We start from the raw sequence: 20,299 nt of genomic DNA, 5'->3' as shown, positions 1-20,299 counted from the left end.
TTTCTGTTATATCTGTGCAACTCAATTGAGTCTCCAGTGTAAATAACTTAGAATACATAGCACCTATAGAGCTTTTTAGCAATAGATCTCAAATTCACAGTCTTTAATGTATTTATCTTCACTACACCTCTCTGAGGAAGGGAAGGATCATCATCCCCATTTTATAAAAGCGGAACAAGGCACACAGAGGTTCAGACTTGCCAAAGGTCACACAGGAAGTCTGTGGAGGAGCAGGGAATTTTGAGAGTAGAATTTAGCCCTCTACTATACAGAGCAAAAGCCAGTGGAAGAATCCAATGCTAAGCATTAACACTATTCATTGTTCACATTTAGAACTCAGTACTGGTCATCAATCACTGGTATCAGAGAGGAGAAAAATACTTCCCTGTATTTAGAGTAGGAGATGAATGTGGTAATGGTTGGCAATTGTTTACTTTTAAAAGGCTGTTGACCATATTTATATGGTGCTTTATTTAGGGGTGAATGTAAAGTTAAGCATGCAGTACAAATATTTGTTGTTCTCAGTTCTGGAAGAAGCAGAACCCAGAGTGAATTAAGTTTAATTTCTCTGAAATTTGTAATGAACTAAAAATACAGAAGGTGGCAGGGCAACGACTCAGTGGTGCAGCACCTCCTGCTGGTTGTCCAGGGAATTAGCTCTTTTCAAGCAGGAGTACCCTCTGCTGGCTGCCGTCGTCTGCCGCAGGCCCTGTGTCCCTCCCGGATCCTGGTGCCCTTCTAGATGAGGGTTCTGCCCCCGGCAGACCCCTTAGTCTGGGTCTCCCCTCTCCAGGGAACCCCCGCCCTCTATCCCTCCCTTGTCTCAGTGGCAACTGTCAGTCATCATCTAGCCCTTGCTTCCTGGGGCAGACTGCAGTCTGTACCACTCATCATCAGCAGGGTGTGGGGGTCAAACCAGCTGCCTCTGCCTAGGTCTGGGCTGCCCCTCTACAGCCCTAGTACCCTTTTGTAGGTCCTCACCTCAGCCTGTGGCTCTGCTAGGCTAGAGCTCCCCAGATCCCTCTGCCCTTCCCCAGCCCTAGGTACCCTCCTCAGCTTCCCAGGAAGCCAGGTCCTCCTCTCTCCATGTAGCTAGAGAGAGTGTGTCTTGGCTTATGGACCCAGCCCTCTTATAAGGGCCAGCTGGGCCCTCATTAAGCCAGCCACAGCTGTGGCTATTTTCCCAATCAGCCCAGCCTTTCCCCTGCCACAGCTCTCTCCCAGGGCTGTTTTAAGCCCTTCAGGGCAGGAGCCGGGTAGCCACCCTGCTACACAGACCTTAGTTTCAGCCTTAAAGCTTTTACACTGAATGATTAGTCAGTCTCAGTAGGTTTTGATTGAATGAAAGGAAAGATACAAGACTTCCTTAGATTTCTGTGGACATTAAACTACAGTAAAGATGAATGAATAAAGTGCATTGTTTTGCACTTCAAAGAGTATTAAGGTTAAAATCTGTTAATTACTGTTTTCCCAGAAATGCAGTTAGATTTTAAAAAAGTGTTCCAAATATTTCACACATCTTGTTATCATTTCCTATACTTTTAATTTCCAAATGACTTCCTGGATTTGACCCCTCGGCTTGACTGCCTGCCCGCCAGTTCCTCATCTATGGCCTCAGCAAGAGGCAGGGAAGCAGCAGTACCTTTTAGTTATCTTTCTCTGATCAGCAGAAGCAACAGAAGTTGTAAAGCACCACAAACAACCAGCCAAGTGTTAAAGGAATTAGCCTGTTCCAGATGAGTTCAGCTCCTGGATACTATAGGGATGGGACTAACCCTCAGAATAGAATATTACTGCTAGGATGGGCCACTGGGTGACATTGCCCAGCCTTATTGGCCTGAAGGCAATATGTCCCTGCAGCAGTCCTGCCATATTCTACCAGTAAATTTTTTATGGAAGGATTGGCTCAAGCAAATCTGAGGGGTTATATAAAACCATTCAACTAAGCCCAGAGCTGCAAGGCCCAAGATTTAGTAGGTGAGCTTTGTTCTGTGACATACCATACAATCCAGACTAATGAGTAGCTGTGTCACCCCTGCCCTGTAACCTAGGATGCCCTTTACTGCTGTAATTTACAACCTGGATTACTCACAAACAACCTCCAGCATGTAAGTCACTCTCAGCTATGTCTCTGTGGGCTGCAGCCAGCCAGCCACACCTTGGCTCTTACTAGCCTTAAAAATCACTACAGGATGACCCCAACACACACTCAGATTTTCCCAAAAGAGAATGTCCTGTACTGCCCAATCCTTTCCTGGACAGTATGGATATATTAAATCTGTTATTCCTTTAAGGGAATAATATGCACACAACTTGCTACCTCAAATGGAGTTACCCAGACACTTCAACGCGAACACACTGAATTAGATAAAACAAGTTTATTAATTACAAAGAGAGATGTTAAGTAATGAGACATAAAAGTCAGAAATGGTTACAAGAAAAATAAAGATGTTTACTAATGCCTAACAAATGATATCAGAGTCAAGCAAAGTTTCTCACCACATGCTCTAGCAGATTACAGACCAAACTTTCAGGCCAGGACCCCTCCACCAGAGTGCAACACCAAGTTCCTTTGTCTCTTCCAGTGAATTGAACGTGATAGACAAGAAAAGAGAGAGATGGGGTGTTTGTCCCTCCTTTTTATATTTTAAGTTCTCCTTATTCCCCTGTGATGGGGTGTCCACCCCACACAAGGCTTGGAGGGGTGAAGGTGCCAGGTAGGCACCTAGAGGAGGAGCCAGGGAGCAGGGATTAATTAAAGGAGTCTCAGCTGGACAGGAGCAGGAGGGGCCTGTATAAAGCCCAGGAGCTGAGAGCAGAAAGGGGCTATAGGGGAAGTAGTCTATAGTCACTCCCTAGAAGAAGGGAATTGTGTATGGGGCTAGAGATAAGTAGCTTATAATTATTCCCTGGGAGGAGGGAGTTTGGGTTGGCAAACCCAGAGAGGGGGAGAGCCAGAAATCTAGGCAATGCTCAGGGGGAAAACAGTAAGGTATGGAGAAGGGCAGAGCTGCTCTGCTGATGAGATGGCCCCTGTGCTGAAACCTGGAGTAGAGGCCATTCCCAGGCTCTCCTACCAGTGACCGGGGGGGAGTGGTGCTGACCAGATGGTGGAGCTTGGACTGCTTGGGACAGTTTGCTTTGGAAAACTTTAATACCTCAGAAGGAGAGGACTATAGTGACCTTGTTGGAGGGCCAAGTCATGAACAGGGAGCTGCAGCTCCTGGAGTGAGAGGGGCCACAGGGCGAGACAAGATGATGGGCAGAAAGACTGCCAGAGGAGGGCGCAGCACCCAGAAGCAGTTCTGGAATCCCCAGAGTGACTGGGAGGATGTGCCATATGTGGTGAGTGCACCCTGTGACATTGCCTTTTTATAGATTGGCCCTATATTTATATTCTAGTCCTCTGGAATCTCTTCCGTCTTCCATGAGTTTTTGAAGATAATTGCTAATGATTGAGTCAGGTCCTTGACTAGGCTAGGATGTATTCATCCATGCTTTCCACTAGAGGTACCAACTGTTATTTTTATGGAGGAATGAGGTTGGGTTTAGCGTAACCAATTATGTTTACCAGAATTCATATTAGCCAAACTACTTACTGCCTTCATTATAGCATCTAATTAGCCACACAACTGCTGCTGGGACCCGTCTAATTCCAGTTTTCAGTAAGGAACAGGCGGTAAGATTGCATCATGCCTTAAGTACAGCAACTTCTAATTTCCTGATGACTTTTTGCACTTTATAGCACAACCAATTTCCAAAACATAGGTGAGTCGGTGGTTACCTTTGTAAGTCCATAGTCAACAACAATTACTGCACAGTAGTATTTAACCTGGTAGCTTATATGTAGAACAGGAAACAACTCTGATTTCCATTAGCAAATGCTGATCTGTTGAATGGAGAGCCCTGTGCCTCATTCAGGAGTGACTCAGTGAAACAACTGCTTGTAAAAGTTTTAGTTATTAGCCTCCTATCTATAATTAGCCCATTAACTAAAGTTTACTTTACTTGATGTCTTTCAGTCTAATCAGTCTTACAAAAAATGCTCAAGTCTTTTAAGTAGTATCAATATAGTGTTAACGACAATGAAAAACACTCAGACCTCAATTTTGCAGCAGCTCCATGTGGATTCCTGCTGATTTCAATGGGCTTCCCCAGAGAACCACCTGCAAAGGGTCAGTTGCAGAATAAGGGCCTTCTCTGACACTTTTGTTCTATAGATCTCAAAGCACTTTTGAAAGGGGAGTTCTCAATAATATCCTATTTTACTGATGGGGAAACTGAGGTTCAGAGACATGCTCAAGGCCATACAGTAAGTCAAAGCAATACCAAGAACGGAGCCCACATCTCCCAGCTCAGTCTATGCTTCCCAAACAAGTTTAGAAGGTAGACAAATAATTCACTAGATTAATATGTTTGCCAGTTTTCTGCTCTGGAAACCCAAGTTCAAGTGGTGGTTCAGGCCCTAAATAAATCTGACGGTGCCATCCTAACTCCCATTTACTAACTACGATACCTGCCTGCTTAAAGAACAAGAAAGCGGCTTTGCCACATTAGCCACAGCAAAGGGAAGTGAATTTTCCAGGACTGGCTCTGCTGGGGGGTACTACTGCAAGAAAATCTATTGACAGCTCTGGTGATAGCTTTACATGATTCTCATCTTTCTGAGCAGAGGCTGACAGACACTTAATTTCTGTCTATGTAAAGCCCAGATGTGATGGTGCAGCAGGACACTTCTCCATATATAGCCAAAAATAATATGTAAGAGGAATGTCAAAAAGGAGAAGTAAATTCCCTTGAAATCAAGGAATGAGAGGATAATGAGAGGATAACATGGGTGTGATGAATAGAAAGTTTATCTTTGAACAATGCTAAGAGGCAGAAATCCCTGAGGAGCCCTGAGTGTAACTGAGGGCAGAATTTGGCCCACAAGAATGGAAAAAGTATGAATTCTGAGAAAATTAATTTATACTATTGCTCCTCACCACAAAAACAAAATATTAGAAGAAATCAGTACATACAGGGCCCGATTCTATAAGCAGCTTGGCACTTCTCCTGCAAGGGGCTGAGCACCCTGAGATCCTATTAAAAGTCAGTGGGAGCTGAGTGTACTCGCCATATTACTGGAGAAACAGCAGATTATGGGGGCTGCCCTAACCTAGAGCACTCCCTGTTGTAGGCCATGGCAGGACAGGCATACCTGCCTCAGTTTCCCCCTTAAGTCCCCATTAACTCCATGCAAGCTTATCCTCTAGTCCATCAACACAGTTTGTTACCAAAACACAATTCAAAGAGTCCCCAACAAGAGTCCCAAACATAGCCCATTTCCCACATGTAATTCTTAAAACCCCACTTTTCCCAGCAGACACTAACACCAGCCTCATTGTTGAGTCCTTCCATACCGTACTCTGGTGACTTCCACCACACCTGGGTTCCTTGTCAGTCCCCTTCTGTCCCTGTGCCAGGACAGCCACTGCAGCCCTTTCAGCTAGAGTGGAACCCTGCTCTCCCCAGCAGGAACACCCACAGACTGTGCTGGGAGATCCAGCTCACCAGGAGAGAATCATTCATGCTCCCAGGTCCTATCACATCCAGTTCTCCAGTGTGGAGACATCAGCTTCTCCCCTCCACTGCTTCCCTCCCTTCAGCCCTCTCCAACTCTATGCACCAGCTCTCCAGCTTAGAGCCAGCACACACCTCCCTCTGGTGTTCCCTGGCCTTCAGCTCTCTGGCCCTGGCCCTCTGACTTGGGGATGGCAGCCAGCAAACTCTTCTTGCTGCTCTCAGACTTTCAGCCTTCTCCCAGGAACCACTGTCAATCTCCTGGCTCTGGCAGCTCTCACCTCATGCCTTTCTCCCAACTCACAAGGTCTCTCCTGCACTGAATCCCCCTTCCTCCAGGGCCCAGGTACCCTCTTTTAAGACCAATTCATTGGCCAAATTGAGTCACAGGTGCACTGGTCCTACTGCTTCTTAAAGGGCCAGTTTCACCCTGACAGGACCACATCCTGAAGCTGTAAAGGACATCATCATGAGATGGAGATAATTATTACCTAGAATGATCATGTTCACCAGTTCAAGGCCAGCCCACCAAGATAAAATGGCTCCAAAAAGCTAGTTACTATTTGTATTAGAGTGGCACCTAGAGACCTCAATCAGGGATCAGGGCCCTACTGTAGTGTCACTTGTGAATGTAATGGAAACTAAATATACTTAGATGATACAAGATGCTCAGCATGTTAAAAAAAGTCTATTCAAAGATGTTCCATGTTCGGTTTGTGTACAGTGCCAAGAACAATGGGGGCCTGGTCCATGACGGGGGCTTCAAGGCACTTTGCTAGTACAAATATTAAACAACAAGAGGAATGTTGAAGAGGGTGTTCAGTGCAAGCAGCAGTGCAGGATACCTCACTAGTACATAAGAGTGCTCCTTGTACAGCTGTTTGCTGCTTATTTTGCAGTCACCAGCTATGACAATCTGGGGTGCTGTCCAGACCCGTGAGAGACTCTCTGCGAACTCGGGTGCCCAACAATGCTTGGATGCTCTAGCTCGCACCTGGGCTACTCACAAACAGCCTTCTAGCATGCAGGTAACACTAGGAGAGTCCATGTCTAGCTGTAGCCTGCCAGCCACACATCACTCACTCTGGCTTCCACCACCTTGGTTACCACTTGCAGGGTGACCCAACACACTTCCAGTCCCACATTTTCTCTCAAAACATGTGTCCTGCACTGTCCAGTCCTCTTCTGGATGGTCCAGATATGTTAGACCTGTTGCCCCTTTAAAGGGATCAATATACAACAGTCTGCTACTTTTAAATAGAGTTATCCAAACAATTCACAACCCTGGACTAGTTTTAGTTAAAGAATAAAACAATTTTGTTTAATGCCTTATCCTTGTACTCACTTAAAATCTCTTTGTAGTTAGTTTTAAATGGTTACAAGAGGAAAAAGATAAAACGCTTCATAAACTTAATAAACTAGATTTGGTTCAAGGTGAAATTCTTATCACAGGTTCCCAGCTACATTGCTGACCAAAAGAGATGGATGGGGGAGAGAACTTGGGGTGTTCTTGCCTTTCCCTTGTATAGTTCAGTCACTCTTTGAAATGCATTTTCCTTAGGGTTACTGCTGGACATAGTAAAGGCAGTGACATGTGTCTGGTGGTGAAAGAGGTTACATGCTGTTTCTTCTCACATCTGTTTGCTGAAACACAGATTTTCCTTCTCTGTGTTCCTCCTCTTGCTGTCTGAGAATGCTGTTTACAATTTACATGTAAATTGAAGTGTACAGCCACACTCCTGTGTTTAGGATAGACCTGTTCAACAACTTTTCCCTAGAAAGGGCTTGTGGTTTGTTTTATTTTTTTTTTTAAATGTGCTAATATCGTACATGGGGATTTAGTAACTTTACACATAATGTTGCTACATACATCTTGATACTGACCAACAAGTTTTTTTTTCAAATGATACCTCACAAGGAATATTTTGTACAAAGATTATTACAATGGTGTTGAGTGTGAATGCAAGGGTACATTTGGTCCCACCAAAACGTGAAGACTTTTGCTGGAGACAGTTTTCCTAATAAGCCACCTGCCCTTCCCCACATAGCTGTCAGGTAGTTTAAAGTGCACATTCTTATCTAAGAAGATAGAGGCAGAAAAAAATGTTTACAGACCTTCTGGATCCACTTAAGACCCTCTGACATCCCCTGATCCCCATTTATTTGAAAAACCATCCTTTGGAGGTTGGCTGTTTGGAAGGGGCAAGAATGTCTTACTTTCTCTTCTTCCCTATCACTACACAAACTGCCTCCTATCTCCTCTTTGTCTAGATAATCAAGTATTCCCCAGTTGCCTACTGTGTTGGCTGCTGTGTTTAGCTTTAATGGGAGCCTCTAGCTGGGCATAGATGAGGGTAGGGGAATGAGGACTAACAATATATCTGACTGATAAGACGGGGGGAAAAATCGTTTGGCATTCAAAGCAAAACTTCAGCCCAGGAAAACTTGTGAACAATGTTTACATTTTTCTTCTTGAAAGAATTAGTCTCAGCAAAGGTGCCAAGGACAGAAGGGGCATTGAGAGCACTGCTTGACCCCTAATGTTGAAGAGGAGAGGAAGCTGACTCTGCTGGGGAGAATGACTGCTCTAGAGACTGACATTCTATCTATCTGGCATTTACAAGCCACATATTTCAAACAAACATAGACAAATTGTTTAAGGGAAAAAAATCTGTTTCTCCCAATGTTAAAGGCCTTTGAGAAGATCTACACCATGGTAGAGTGTACAGTCAAAATGACAAGCTTTCTAAAGAGTTGTATGGCACCTTTGAAATAGTCCCATAAAACTCTTTGATGCACCCTACAAAACGTTAATGCTTCTCTTTATGCGGAGGCAACACAACGGTGGATAGTGAGGGGACACAATTGAAAGGTTCTGTGGGGCACATGACTACCCCATGGCTTGCCTCTGCTTCCACCCCCTGAAACTTGTTATGTGTGTAGACGACATACACTAGCAACTTCCTCCTGCTTTCCATCCTGTGGCTGCCTAGCTCATTGCAGAGCTCACAGGCATCCTTCCTGCCTGAACTATCAATCAATTTAGCAAGTGTTCAAAGCAAGACCCAGGAAAGGGGGCAACACAGCTGCCAAGATGGGATGGTGCTTGGCGCTGGATTGTCTCAGTTAACAAGAAGTTGGAGAATTATCAATCACTTTTTGTTGGTGGGAGATGGGGGGAGGAGAATATAACACCCCCAAATTGCCTTCTCCTTGATAGGCATTTTGGAGGCTGCTGCTGTTTCAATGCATCCCCAGCACAGGTGTAAAATACAACCAGAATTTCTGCAGTTAATTCTGTGCCCACTCGAGCAATTGACCATAATATCTGATTTGTTTAAAGTCTGAAAATCTGCAGTGATTTGCTAGTATAAGTCAATATGCCAAAACAATGAAACCAGTGATATATGACAATGGAAGTAAGGCATTAAAATCAGCAACATTCTGACGTTCTTAAACATGTAACTACAATGCAGCCATTGTGACAGGATTTTTATGTTAAAAGGCATCTCTGCTCTAGCTATGTGATGGACTGTACCCGTCTCTTTATCTTGTTACAAGCTTTATTGCAGACTTCACCCATGGCACATGACCATAACTTGATTATATCTAACTGTAAATCTCATGTCATTATAAAGAATGCAACTTGAATTCATTTTTCACTTAGTTCAAGGGAAGGGGCAGAGAACTAGCTGTACCCCAGAGCTCTAAGAAACCACCTCTAGAGTTTGCGTGGGGAACGGATTAATTGAGTAGCCTCTAATCTGGAGAGATAATGGGCTCAAAGTCTCGTGGGTTAATCAGTCCTGATTTTCCATATCATAAAAGTATTGCACACTTTGAAACAGCAAGTAATTGGCTAGAGATAGACCTCAGACTCATTAATTATAATGACTGAGGCACATTGGCCACTCTCTGATTGAAGTATCAGAGGGGTAGCCGTGTTAGTCTGGTTCTATAGAAGCAGCAAAGAATCCTGTGGCACCTTATAGACTAACAGATGTTTTGCAGCATGAGCTTTCGTGGGTGAATACCCACTTCTTCGGATGCAAGCAGTCACTGCTTGCATCCGAAGAAGTGGGTATTCACCCACGAAAGCTCATGCTGCAAAACATCTGTTAGTCTATAAGGTGCCACAGGATTCTCTGATTGAAGGCAATGCTAATAGAGCCTAAACCTGCATTGGTCTAAGAAAGTGCCCTCATCTTCCACTGGCTTCAGTGAAAATTGAGGATGCTCAGCATATCAGGAGATGCTCAAAGACATGCAGGAGTCAGCTTTAAGGCTCTGATTCAATAAAGAACTTAAGCATATGCTTAACATTTGCACATGCTTAAGCCAAATGTTAAGCATGTGTTTAAATGCTTGGCTAATTCAGAGCCTTAGTCTTAAGAAAAAAAATTTGCACAGAAATACTTCAGTTAGTTTAAAAAACCCACAAGATTACATCATAAAGCTGGTGAAAGTATCATACAACTATAGGGTGAAGGTCAATTGCAGTAACATGGGTAAATTCTGGGGGTTATTGGGAAATTTAGATTCTACAGTAGAACCTCAGAGTTATGGACACCTCGGAAATGGAGGTTGTTCGTAACTCTGAAATGTTCATAACGCTGAACAGAACATTATGGTTCTTTCAAAAGTTTACAATTGAACACTGACTTAATACAATTTTGTAACTTCACTATGCAGAAGAAAAATGCTGCTTCTAACCATCTTAATTTAAAAGAAACAAGCACAGAAACAGTTTCCTTACGTTGTCAATTTTTTAAACTTTCCCTTTATTTTTCTTAGTAGTTTACATTTAACACAGTACTGTTTCCTTTTTTTGTTTTGGGTTTTTTTTGTCTGCTGCTGTCTGGTTACCTACTCCCGGTTCCAAATGAGGTGTGTGGTTGAACACATAACTGGTGTTTGTAACTCTGAGGTTCTACTATACAGTGTTAGCCCAGTATGCATAGGAACATAACACAATTTCTGTTTCAAAATATAATGATGAAAACACAGAACATATCTCTGCTGCTGATGGATGGCAGTTGAAGCCATAAGATTTGGCATATCCCAGCTAGGGATAAACTGATATTAAGCCTACAAAACAGGTATAAATACTATGTGCTGACCTGTACGGGTTTTTATATCTGTTCCATCAAGAGAATATCCGAGCACCTTCCAGTAGAGCACATAGGAATGTGACTAATATATGACGTGGTTCATTTTCTCTCAGCCTCTCCCCAGTTAAAAATAGTGTGTGCACAGTAGTGTTTTGGTTGTCTGACTACTGTGCTCTTTTCTTTTTTAGCAAAGGCAAGGTCAAAGAATTATGTCTTGCACATGGAGTGCAGAGTGTTGAGGTTGCAGTAGAACTGATCAACAAATGGTTTTCCTTGTCCCATGAAAGGTTTCTCAATTTTTAAGTCCCTGTCCCCCATTCTGCGTCTGAGCTCTTTAATTCAGAGTAGGGTGTCAAACCTGGGTCTCCCACATCAGAGGCTACTGGCTGTTGAGGTGGGCCTCACACTCTTAGCTGGAGCTGTTTCTCTTTGTATAAAGGATTAAGTATTTATTGGAGCAGGGATATATGGTCAAATATATTTCCTAGCTCTCTGTTTGTGTGTGGGATATAAAATGAAGTGGTGAACACAACACATAAGGAAGAAAATTACAGCTTCATAAGACTGCACACAGCCCAGATCAGGGACTAGAGTATCAGAACTCAAAAAACACTCCATAAACACACAAGCTGATTTCTTTCTTACATGACTACATTAAGGAAAGATCCCAACCATATTTCCTTAGTCTTCAGAACTGTCCTCTCTCCCCTATCTGGTGCATATTATCTCAGAAAAAGGTTTATTTGTGAAAACAGTTTTGAAATACAGATAATTAAACATTTAATGAGGCATTTGATGCAAGGCTTTTCCATTTGCAGTGTGAAATCTGTTTCAGCAAGTTTTATGTCTGAATACAGAACTGATACAATCCTCTTCCACATGCTGCCAAACATTCTGAACTTCTGGCAAGATCATAACACGTGTAATAATGTCCTCTTCATTTGCAAAAGAGTTCCAGCAAGAGTCACCATTAACAATCCTTTTAAAAACAGCTTGGAGGTAAAAGCTTGGAATAACTTCAAATTATAGAAATTGAATCCTTGATTTTTTTTAATCAGAGCACTGAAAAGGCAACAGTATCCTCTCTCAATTTACCATTCTCAGTTTGTTCCTGAAAATATTTTCCCCACTCCTCTTAAGGTCATTTAATAAGGCCTAGTTGTGCTGACTATACTATTAACTATAGAGACCACAAAAAGAACATCACTTATCTTGGATATTAAGAAAACAACTAATAATGGTAAAATGCCATTTTGCCCATAGACATTGTTTTTCTGACCGGCAGTTAACTCCCTGTCTCTGCATGGTGCAGTTGGATATAGTCTTGCTATTGTATAAGATGTTTTGAAAACTCCCTGGTTAAACAGATCTCTAGTATTTTTGATCCCTACTGATTGTCATTATGACCAAATAGAACATCTTCTTCCCAGTCTAAATTTGGGACTAGCCAAAAACCACATAGTCACACCCAAGTGTAACTTCAGGATTAGTGAAAGGGCACTGTGCCAGGGAAAAGGAAAGAATTTTTGCCATTAAAGTAGGGCAGATCACCAAGGGTCTCTTAGTGGAATTATTCTACTTCACCCTATGGACAAAGGCCCTTTTTCCTTGAGTTGCTCTCCCAACATGATTTTCCTAACCCATATGATAGTTCCCAACTAGTCTAAGGTGGGACCCAGCAATGGAGAGGTGAGTTACATCAGATGGTTAGTAGGGATGTAAGTCTGGTAGCAGAAGTAAGCAGTATGTACCAAATGCTGGAAATCACTTAAGGCTGGGTAAGATGATATACACCTCCCATCTCATGTGTACGATTGTTTTCAGAATAACAGAGGGAAGAGAATCTGAAGATGGGAAGAACAATGCTAATACTACTAATTTTCAGTGATTTACCATAGAACTGGTTAGAATATTTTTGCCAAAATATGCTGTTTTATCAAAGCCAAAAAAATGACTTATGGAAGTCTAGCTTACTTTGCACCATTTAAGCTGTTTGTTTTTATGCACTATAGAGAGGCTGTCGTGGTTATAGTTTGTCTTCCTTTTTATTTAAAGATTCAAAAGAATCCTTGATATGTTTTTTAAAAAGTGACTAATTTTTACAGGAAATCTTAATTTAGGGCCTAAACTATTTGATGCATTCCCTTTAAAACCAGCTGAAGTTTACATTGATACTTCTACTGATTTCTCTCTCCCCAAAATATTTTAATCCATAGTTGGCTGAACCATCAGTAGCACTCATGTCAGCAGAGAATCAGAGCTTACAGGGATCAGTTCAGGGATCTCTTATCATTGCATGCTATGTAGCCCTCCAACAAACCAGATGATTTCTACTTTACTTGCTTGTCTTCCAGCTTGGAGGGAAGAAATTAATGCAGCAAGCAACTACTCAGCCTGTACCACAGAATCAACCTTCAGAAGCCTGACATGGATTTAGGGTCAGATCTAGTGCCCATTAAAGCACTGGAGCTGAGTCTGTCTACAGCAGGTGAAGAGACATCCAGGCACCATAAATTTTTGCCCACCTGGTAACACATATATTAAAGGCTCAGTGCTACCCTTGAATGCATATAGAAACCATCTTATCCTTCCCATCCTTCCTTTACAGCTTAACTTCATCTATTAGTTAATACACTATAAAGACACACAGAAACTTGGGCTTGGAAGGAAACTTCAGCTCATTTTCCACCCTGGATGTTTTTTTCCTCTCCTTATAAACAAGGAGCACATGGCTATTATATAAAAAATATTCTATTTTTGGACATAATTTAGAAAGAAGCTATTCTCTAAGCATGTGCTTTCTCTTTCTGTGATGCCATTAATCTGTCCCTATGTCCATGGAGGAAAGAATTTGTTAACTCTTCACAGAACACACTGATAGGAGAACATTTACTTTAGGGGGTAAATATCTATATAACAGACATAGTATTGCTTTAAACAAAACAAACCTTTTGTAGATCAATGAGTAGAGAGGCAGCTGCAGGGTAAGGGTTGAATCCTCTGGCACATAAGGGGAGAAATGAGAAAGTGGGGAGCCTCTTCCTTTCCTCACTCCCAACCAAGCAGCAGAACTGCAAACATTCAAGACAGCATTAGGAAAGACTCCAACTGCAAACTAAATTCCAATCAGTATATTACCTATGGACAAGGAGGTGTGTCCAGTGAGCCAGCTAACTATAATCATTAAGTAGGGCGTCCCTCTGCTCCTGCCTACAGCCTAAATGTGCAGCACAGTACATACCGTACCTCAGCCCACCAAGAGGAGTCTTGCCCTGGCTACTGCCTTCACACTCCTTCACAGGGCAGAGCAGGATGTAGAACATGAGCAGAAATAGAGTGTGAATGAACAAAGCCACTTGTCATTTCCCAGAGATACTTCATTAAATATTTGGAAGCTGAAAATAAAATCATTTGGCAGGAAAGAGGTTGAAAAGAACTCAAACTACATAAGCAATATTCTCCAACTACTCCCCTTATAAGTAAAAATAAACGGTGTTACAAACCACTGCTACAATTACCACATGTGAAAGTGGAGGGGCAGAACGATTACTGTAACTGAAGAGGATTAGAGGGGGAAAAAAGTGTTTATCTATTTTATTACATTGACATTACTGGCCTGGTCAGTTTTCCCTGTTTGTGGGTCTGCCTCACAGCAAGAAAGAAATTGAACTATACAACCACAAAAAATTGGCTGAAGGACTCAGGGGAGATGTAGCAAATGATACTAACTCCAATTCATATTTAAATGAACAAGATTTTAAACTCTCAGTAATCTTGTATTAGAAAAAGTCCCATGTAATTTTCATATTCCAAGATTTTTTTAAATTTCTGATTATTCCTACCTTATAAGGGCAAGAGCTGAAACATGAGCTGAATAAGTCTTCAAGAGTAAATAGCATCTGAGAAACCCTGCCTTTTATAATTCCAATCACATGGGTGTTACTAATAAAATATGAAGCCAGGGGTGGGTATAAATAGGTTCGCTGTCTGGCTTTCAGAAGTTTTTTTGAATATTTTTTTCTCCTGTGTAGGAACTTTATTAGGAACTCAATCCTAGACTTCCAAGTTCCCTGCCACCTCCCACTAAGGCAGCACTATCCAGCCAGAAGGACTGTCTACACTTTTTGAAGTAGGCTCTGGGATATAAAACACACTATAGTAGATCCACAAATGCTTTTCTCAATAGCCTGAGTAAATTGCCTCCAACATCCACCAGCTCTGCTGGCTTAGATCCCAGAGACTTTAATAGCAATGCCAGTAACACTAATATAGGTGACACACCTAATTTCCTTGTCCCTCATTATTATTGTTAGTATTTATTATTGCATTGCACTAGTGCCTAGAGGCCTCAGTCAGGACTGAATCCAATTGTGCTACATGTTGTCTAGACACAGATGAACAGACAGTGTCCCCCCCAGAGGAGTTCATATTCCCTTTTGAGAACAAGACACAGCAATGAGTGTGATAAACAAAAGCAGGAAAAGAGGACAGGGTTAATGAAAATCAGCTCACGTGGTGCACCTATGCAACAACATGATAGTTCCTAATTTGCCACAGTGGAGATTTTTTCCGCTCACTCCCAAATGTGTCTGAGATACCTAGAAAGAGGGTTTAATGTAGAAAATCCATCTTTCAGAAAGTGCTATGCAACTATGTTGGTCTTCAAGATCATTGATCAGCCAATGAGAGTTTGTGGTGATGATGTAATGCCTATCACTTAGTATCCTGCTGAAGCTTTTGAGGAAAACTGGTGTTGCATAGAATACGCCAGCCTGATTGTGCTATTGAATTAGTTTCTTTATGAGTAATTCAGTCCTTGCTTCATTGCATCCGTACTCTTGACTAATGTTCTCAACAGAGCAGTGGTACACACCCAGAAGTTAGGTGCACAGATCTCACTCACAGATGTATGCAAGCTAGGTTAATACATAGTATGTGAATGTGCAAGCCCATCCTGGGAATATATGAGAGAGGGAGGGAAAGGACTGTGCACATCAAGTAAGCTTCCAAAACCATTTGAAAATTTGGCCTGCTTTTTCAGAAATCGGTCTTTGAAGCCATGGAAGGCTGTGCAAGTTCCTTCCATAGCTCACATGTTTTTGTGGGGATGAGGGAGTGAGAGACATGATTATCCTGGTGTGGTAACCATATAGAGGCCCACATTTCGGCTGCTTTAAGCTCAAGAGAATAAGAGTTCCATTGATATTACTGGGGCTACTAGCATGAGTTAGGCAAGCAAGATATGGCCCTGAACTTAATATTAGTGAGTCTATATTCGGCTCTGTACAAAATAGAGCCAAAGCCAAATGGGCTGATGTTATGGGGTGTATATACCTCATATTGGCCTGGCAACCAAGGAGTTAATGAAGCAACCACCAGCCAGCACTCATTGACAGCCTCACAGCATCTGGGAGAACAAAAGAACTGAGAAGCAGAGGGTAGCTGCCAGAGGAGCAAGCAGGCTGGAGAAGGAAAGTCCTGCCAACAATTTGGTGAGAAGATGCCCAGGGACAGCACCCAGAAAAGGGACGACTGGATATACAGGCTGGAGAAACCTGCAGAACCTAGGGAGGAAGGAAGGACCTCAGGGCACAGCAGGAGGAGTTGCTATGGCTTGATTCTACCTGCCTGGTTTTAGGGTCCTGAGCTGGAACCTAGTAGAATGGGTGGGCCTAGGTTCCACTTACTGAACCCTCAGAGGCGTAAGAAGCAAACAGGTTTCCAGACCTCATGAGTACCAAGACTAGCTGACCCTGCCAAATGCAAGGGGAAAACCCATACACCCCAGCAGGACTGAAACTAACACCCTTCATAGCCCAGAGAGACTCAGGCAAGAGGAGCTGGCTAGATCAAGTGGACTCTGAGCAATGCTCTATCTGACCAAAGGGTGTGCTGTTGAATTAACACACCAGTTCACAGCTCACAAATAACCAGTGGCGACTACCTGCTCTCCGCTGACCACACCACAGCATCACAAGATGGGTCTTTTCACACTCATACCAAAGTGCATTTGGAAGAGGTGATGGTGCTCAGGAGCCTGCCAACCTGCAATGCAAAAGGGACATTATAAAGGTGAGAATTTCTTAATCCTTCCTCCAAACTGTCTCCAAATATAGGAGAGGGAAGAAAAACAAAAAAAAACAACAATCCACTGTTTGAGCATTGCACTTCCTGATGCCCTGAGGTGCACAAACACTGCTGTAATCTTGCACATTGTCATGATGGTGTTTTGCTAAGACGCACCTTTACGTGCTCCAGGAGTGACAGTTTCTCCACTTTACCCCAGCATTCTGTCACTGGGATCCTTGTGTGTTCCAGTTCATGTGCCCCACCTGCCACCCTTGTGCTTTCTCTCACCTCATAAGGTGAATGAGCACTTAGCACCTGAATGAGATTCTACCTCATTCCTCAGAATAACTAATTTGGAAACATCAGCCAACATGTTTTACTGACTTTCCTTTTTAAATATTCATTTTAATTCTTCCTATTGGAGTAAATGAAGTTCCTAAATGCACAAGAGCATTTTAAATGACTGCTCTAAGTGAAAAGGCCCATTATGCAAAGTAAATCCATTTCATCCAGTTCATCTCTCACCACAGTTTCACATTCATTTTATCCTACATGGCAAACAGATCCATGAAGACCAAATGTGCACCAGAAGACTCTCTCAAAGAGAAGAAGAGGTAAAACAAAAACCAACCAGATATGCTAAGTGCAGGCTGCTACACAATAAATCTCAAGAGATTTTTACCTTGTTTCATTCGGTTACTTGGCAACATACCAAAGATAATAATAATCAGAAAGAACCCTAAGAGTGAAATACAAGTCCTGGACTGGGTCTAGGTACAGGTCTGAAAAGCCATAACTGGAAACAGGAAAGCTGGCTGCAGCATTCATACTCTATTGTACCTCCCTGGCCAGAATCATGAAGTGGTTGTTCCGCAGAAGATCTGGTCTATGCACTAAAGCCCTGATTCTGTTTTTGTTGAAGTCAATGGAAGAAGTCTTATTGACTTCAGTGGCACAAGATCAGTCCTTCGGCACTTAGGAAGCCCAGTCTAAAACCCACTGTTTTCAAAAGGAGTCTTTCCTTTGACTGCAGTGAGCATTGATAGGGCTCATGTCTGCTAACTCAGTCATCCCACAGCTCATGCAGGTTATTCCTGTATATGAATATGAGCAGCCTGAAAAAAGACTAATCTTGCTTTTGCAGTATTGGGTTCCTATGTCTACACTGAAAGCACTTAGATCTTGAACGTGGCCCTGGTTGTGGTCTTAGGAAAGAAGTCCTTTTTCAAATGATCTTGAAAATGATTGAAAAGGAATATGCCACTGAACCCAAAGGGACCTTGCTTAATCTAGAAACTTAAATATTAAATTATTTAGAATTATATGGGCTATTTATACAACACCATTAGTGTGCCTGGTACCTGAAAACAAAAAAAAAAGAAGCTTGGTCCCTCTTCCAAAGAGCCTACAGTGTATACTTAGATATAAAGTATCAGAGGGGAAGCCATGTTAGTCTGGATCTGTAAAAAGCAACAAAGAGTCCTGTGGCACCTTATAGACTAACAGACGTATTGGAGCATAAGCTTTCGTGGGTGAATACCCACTTCACTTATGCTCCAATACGTCTGTTAGTCTAAAAGGTGCCACAGGACTCTGTTACTTTTTACTTAGATACAAATATTGTGACAGATAATAGACGAAGTGGCTAAGGGCACATGTGTTATAGGCACTAATACTTAATGGAAATCTGACTGCCAACCCAAGCTTCAGGAGAGTTAACATGTTATAGACAGACATCATAGAAATTTGAAAATCAAGTTTATATATTATATATAAAAATCCACTTTAGCTTTCCCACTGAGGCAAAAAAACAAAACCAAAACCCACCACCAGATCCCCCAACAGTCATGGTTGGACTTGATAAGCGTTAGAGATGCGTTATTCAAGATAGTACCACACCTTTGAGTCTAAACGTGTCAAGTTCCGGTTTCTCATAATCATTACATTTTTTTTTTACATGAACTGGGACTGAGACTGAAGATTACGAGGATGTGTTTTAATGAACCAGTGAGTCACGTGTAAGATTTCACAATACAAGCTTAATTTAGCAAAGGTATTTCTGCTCTTCTGTCTTTTGAGGTGCTTGAGTTTGATGTGGTAAAAACTGGAAGAAAACAATGAGAGTAGATAAGTGGGGCTAGCAGGGTCAGAGGAGTAGAGGGGAGGACTCCCTTGGCATCAGCATGTTGTACAGACTGGCAGAGGAAAGGAGGCCAAAGAAGCAGGAGGTTATTAATCAAGGGCAGCAATTTCAGCCCCAATTACTTCCTGCACAGCTGCTTATTACTGAGTCCAGTGAGTGTGGTGGTGTTCCTTTCGTGGTCATCACAATTGGGGTCTGAGTTGTCCACGCATGCTGGAATTCTATATAGGATACAAGAACAAAGTGACCCCAGTGTTTTGGGTTATTTCTGTGGGGGTTTGGCAAGAGGGAAGAAATCCAGTCATTTTGAAAAATCTTAGACTTGTATGTGTAGGTGGCATTATTTGTTGGCCAGAGGAAAAAAACTGCAGCATCTAAGATTATTGATTTAAGTGTGCATTAATTTGCTCTTTATTCAGTAAAGCAGCACTGGGAAATTCCAATGATTTTTTTTTCATGTTCCTCCAAAAAAACATGAACAGCAAAGATACAGCAAGGAATAAAGCTATATTTTAGCTTTCTACCTTTGAGTATTCATCTATCCCTTGAAGGACTCTAAAATACCATCTTTAAACCAGCATTAGGCCAAGACAAAGCTCTGAACCCAACACTAGGTGAGAGCTCCCAGATCTTCTCATCAAAATGCTTCCAACTGTACATTCAGGTTTACCAGCTCTCATGAGCTGATTTTCATTCTGTGGGTGGATTCACTCTGCCCCCTCACACGCTATCACTGCCACAGAGTGGTCCTTTCCCAAAGACTCAGGAAAGAAACCCAGGACAGAGCCAATGGCCAGTATGGCCATAATAATCTGAATCATTTCAGGGCAAGAAAAACAGACTTTGCCTAGCACCATCGTAGGGCTGAGACTATGATAGCCAACATCCTATTCTGGGGCAAATGCCGCCTAAGGAAGGATTCTGCCTTGAGCTTGGAAATTTTCCAAACTGAATTACTGTTGAAACAGAGTTCATTACCAGTTCTCAGTCACAAGCCTAGAGCTTTTCTGCTAGGTGAATAGGTGTTAAGGGGAGAGTAGGAACACATACCACCAGTTCCCATAGTCTTTCATTTGCTTTGTTTATATAACTGTCCAATATGGCCAAATTAATCCCCCAATGTAAACTCTCAGAAGTTGGTGCATTCATACAGCGATAGATTTGGCACAATTAACAATGAATAGGAAATCTGACTCAACCTTAAAAAAATAAATGTACCTTTGTCAATTTCCTGATCTATGCCTACATCAAGATTTCAAAAATGGTTTAAAAAAAGAAAATGGATATGGGTTTGTCTAGCAAGACTGAACCATTAGCTGCTGAAACAGCAATTAAACTATTTAAGTTACATAGTGAGTTATGTCTTTGTAAACGGGCTACTCACCGCCGCGGCGCCTCCTGCTGGTTTTCCCGG

The 20,299-nt window shown here is 42.3% G+C and overlaps 1 protein-coding gene across 1 annotated transcript in view; it reads right to left on the bottom strand.

Annotated features, from left to right (window-relative positions):
* Positions 1 to 20,299, bottom strand: part of SLC2A9 (solute carrier family 2 member 9) — a 239,006-nt gene that overhangs the window by 185,558 nt on the left and 33,149 nt on the right. The window contains exons 2-3 of the mRNA XM_045019458.1: positions 16,618 to 16,718; positions 13,622 to 13,744 (exon numbers count right to left, since the gene is read on the bottom strand). The gene's annotated coding sequence lies outside the window, so the exon portion shown is untranslated. The remainder of the gene's footprint in view (positions 1 to 13,621; positions 13,745 to 16,617; positions 16,719 to 20,299) is intronic.

The sequence above is a fragment of the Mauremys mutica genome, chromosome 5 (assembly GCF_020497125.1).
Source record: "Mauremys mutica isolate MM-2020 ecotype Southern chromosome 5, ASM2049712v1, whole genome shotgun sequence".
NCBI lineage: Eukaryota > Metazoa > Chordata > Testudines > Geoemydidae > Mauremys > Mauremys mutica.
Note: the sequence above shows the minus strand (reverse complement) of the source record. Positions and strands in the feature narration are given on the sequence as shown.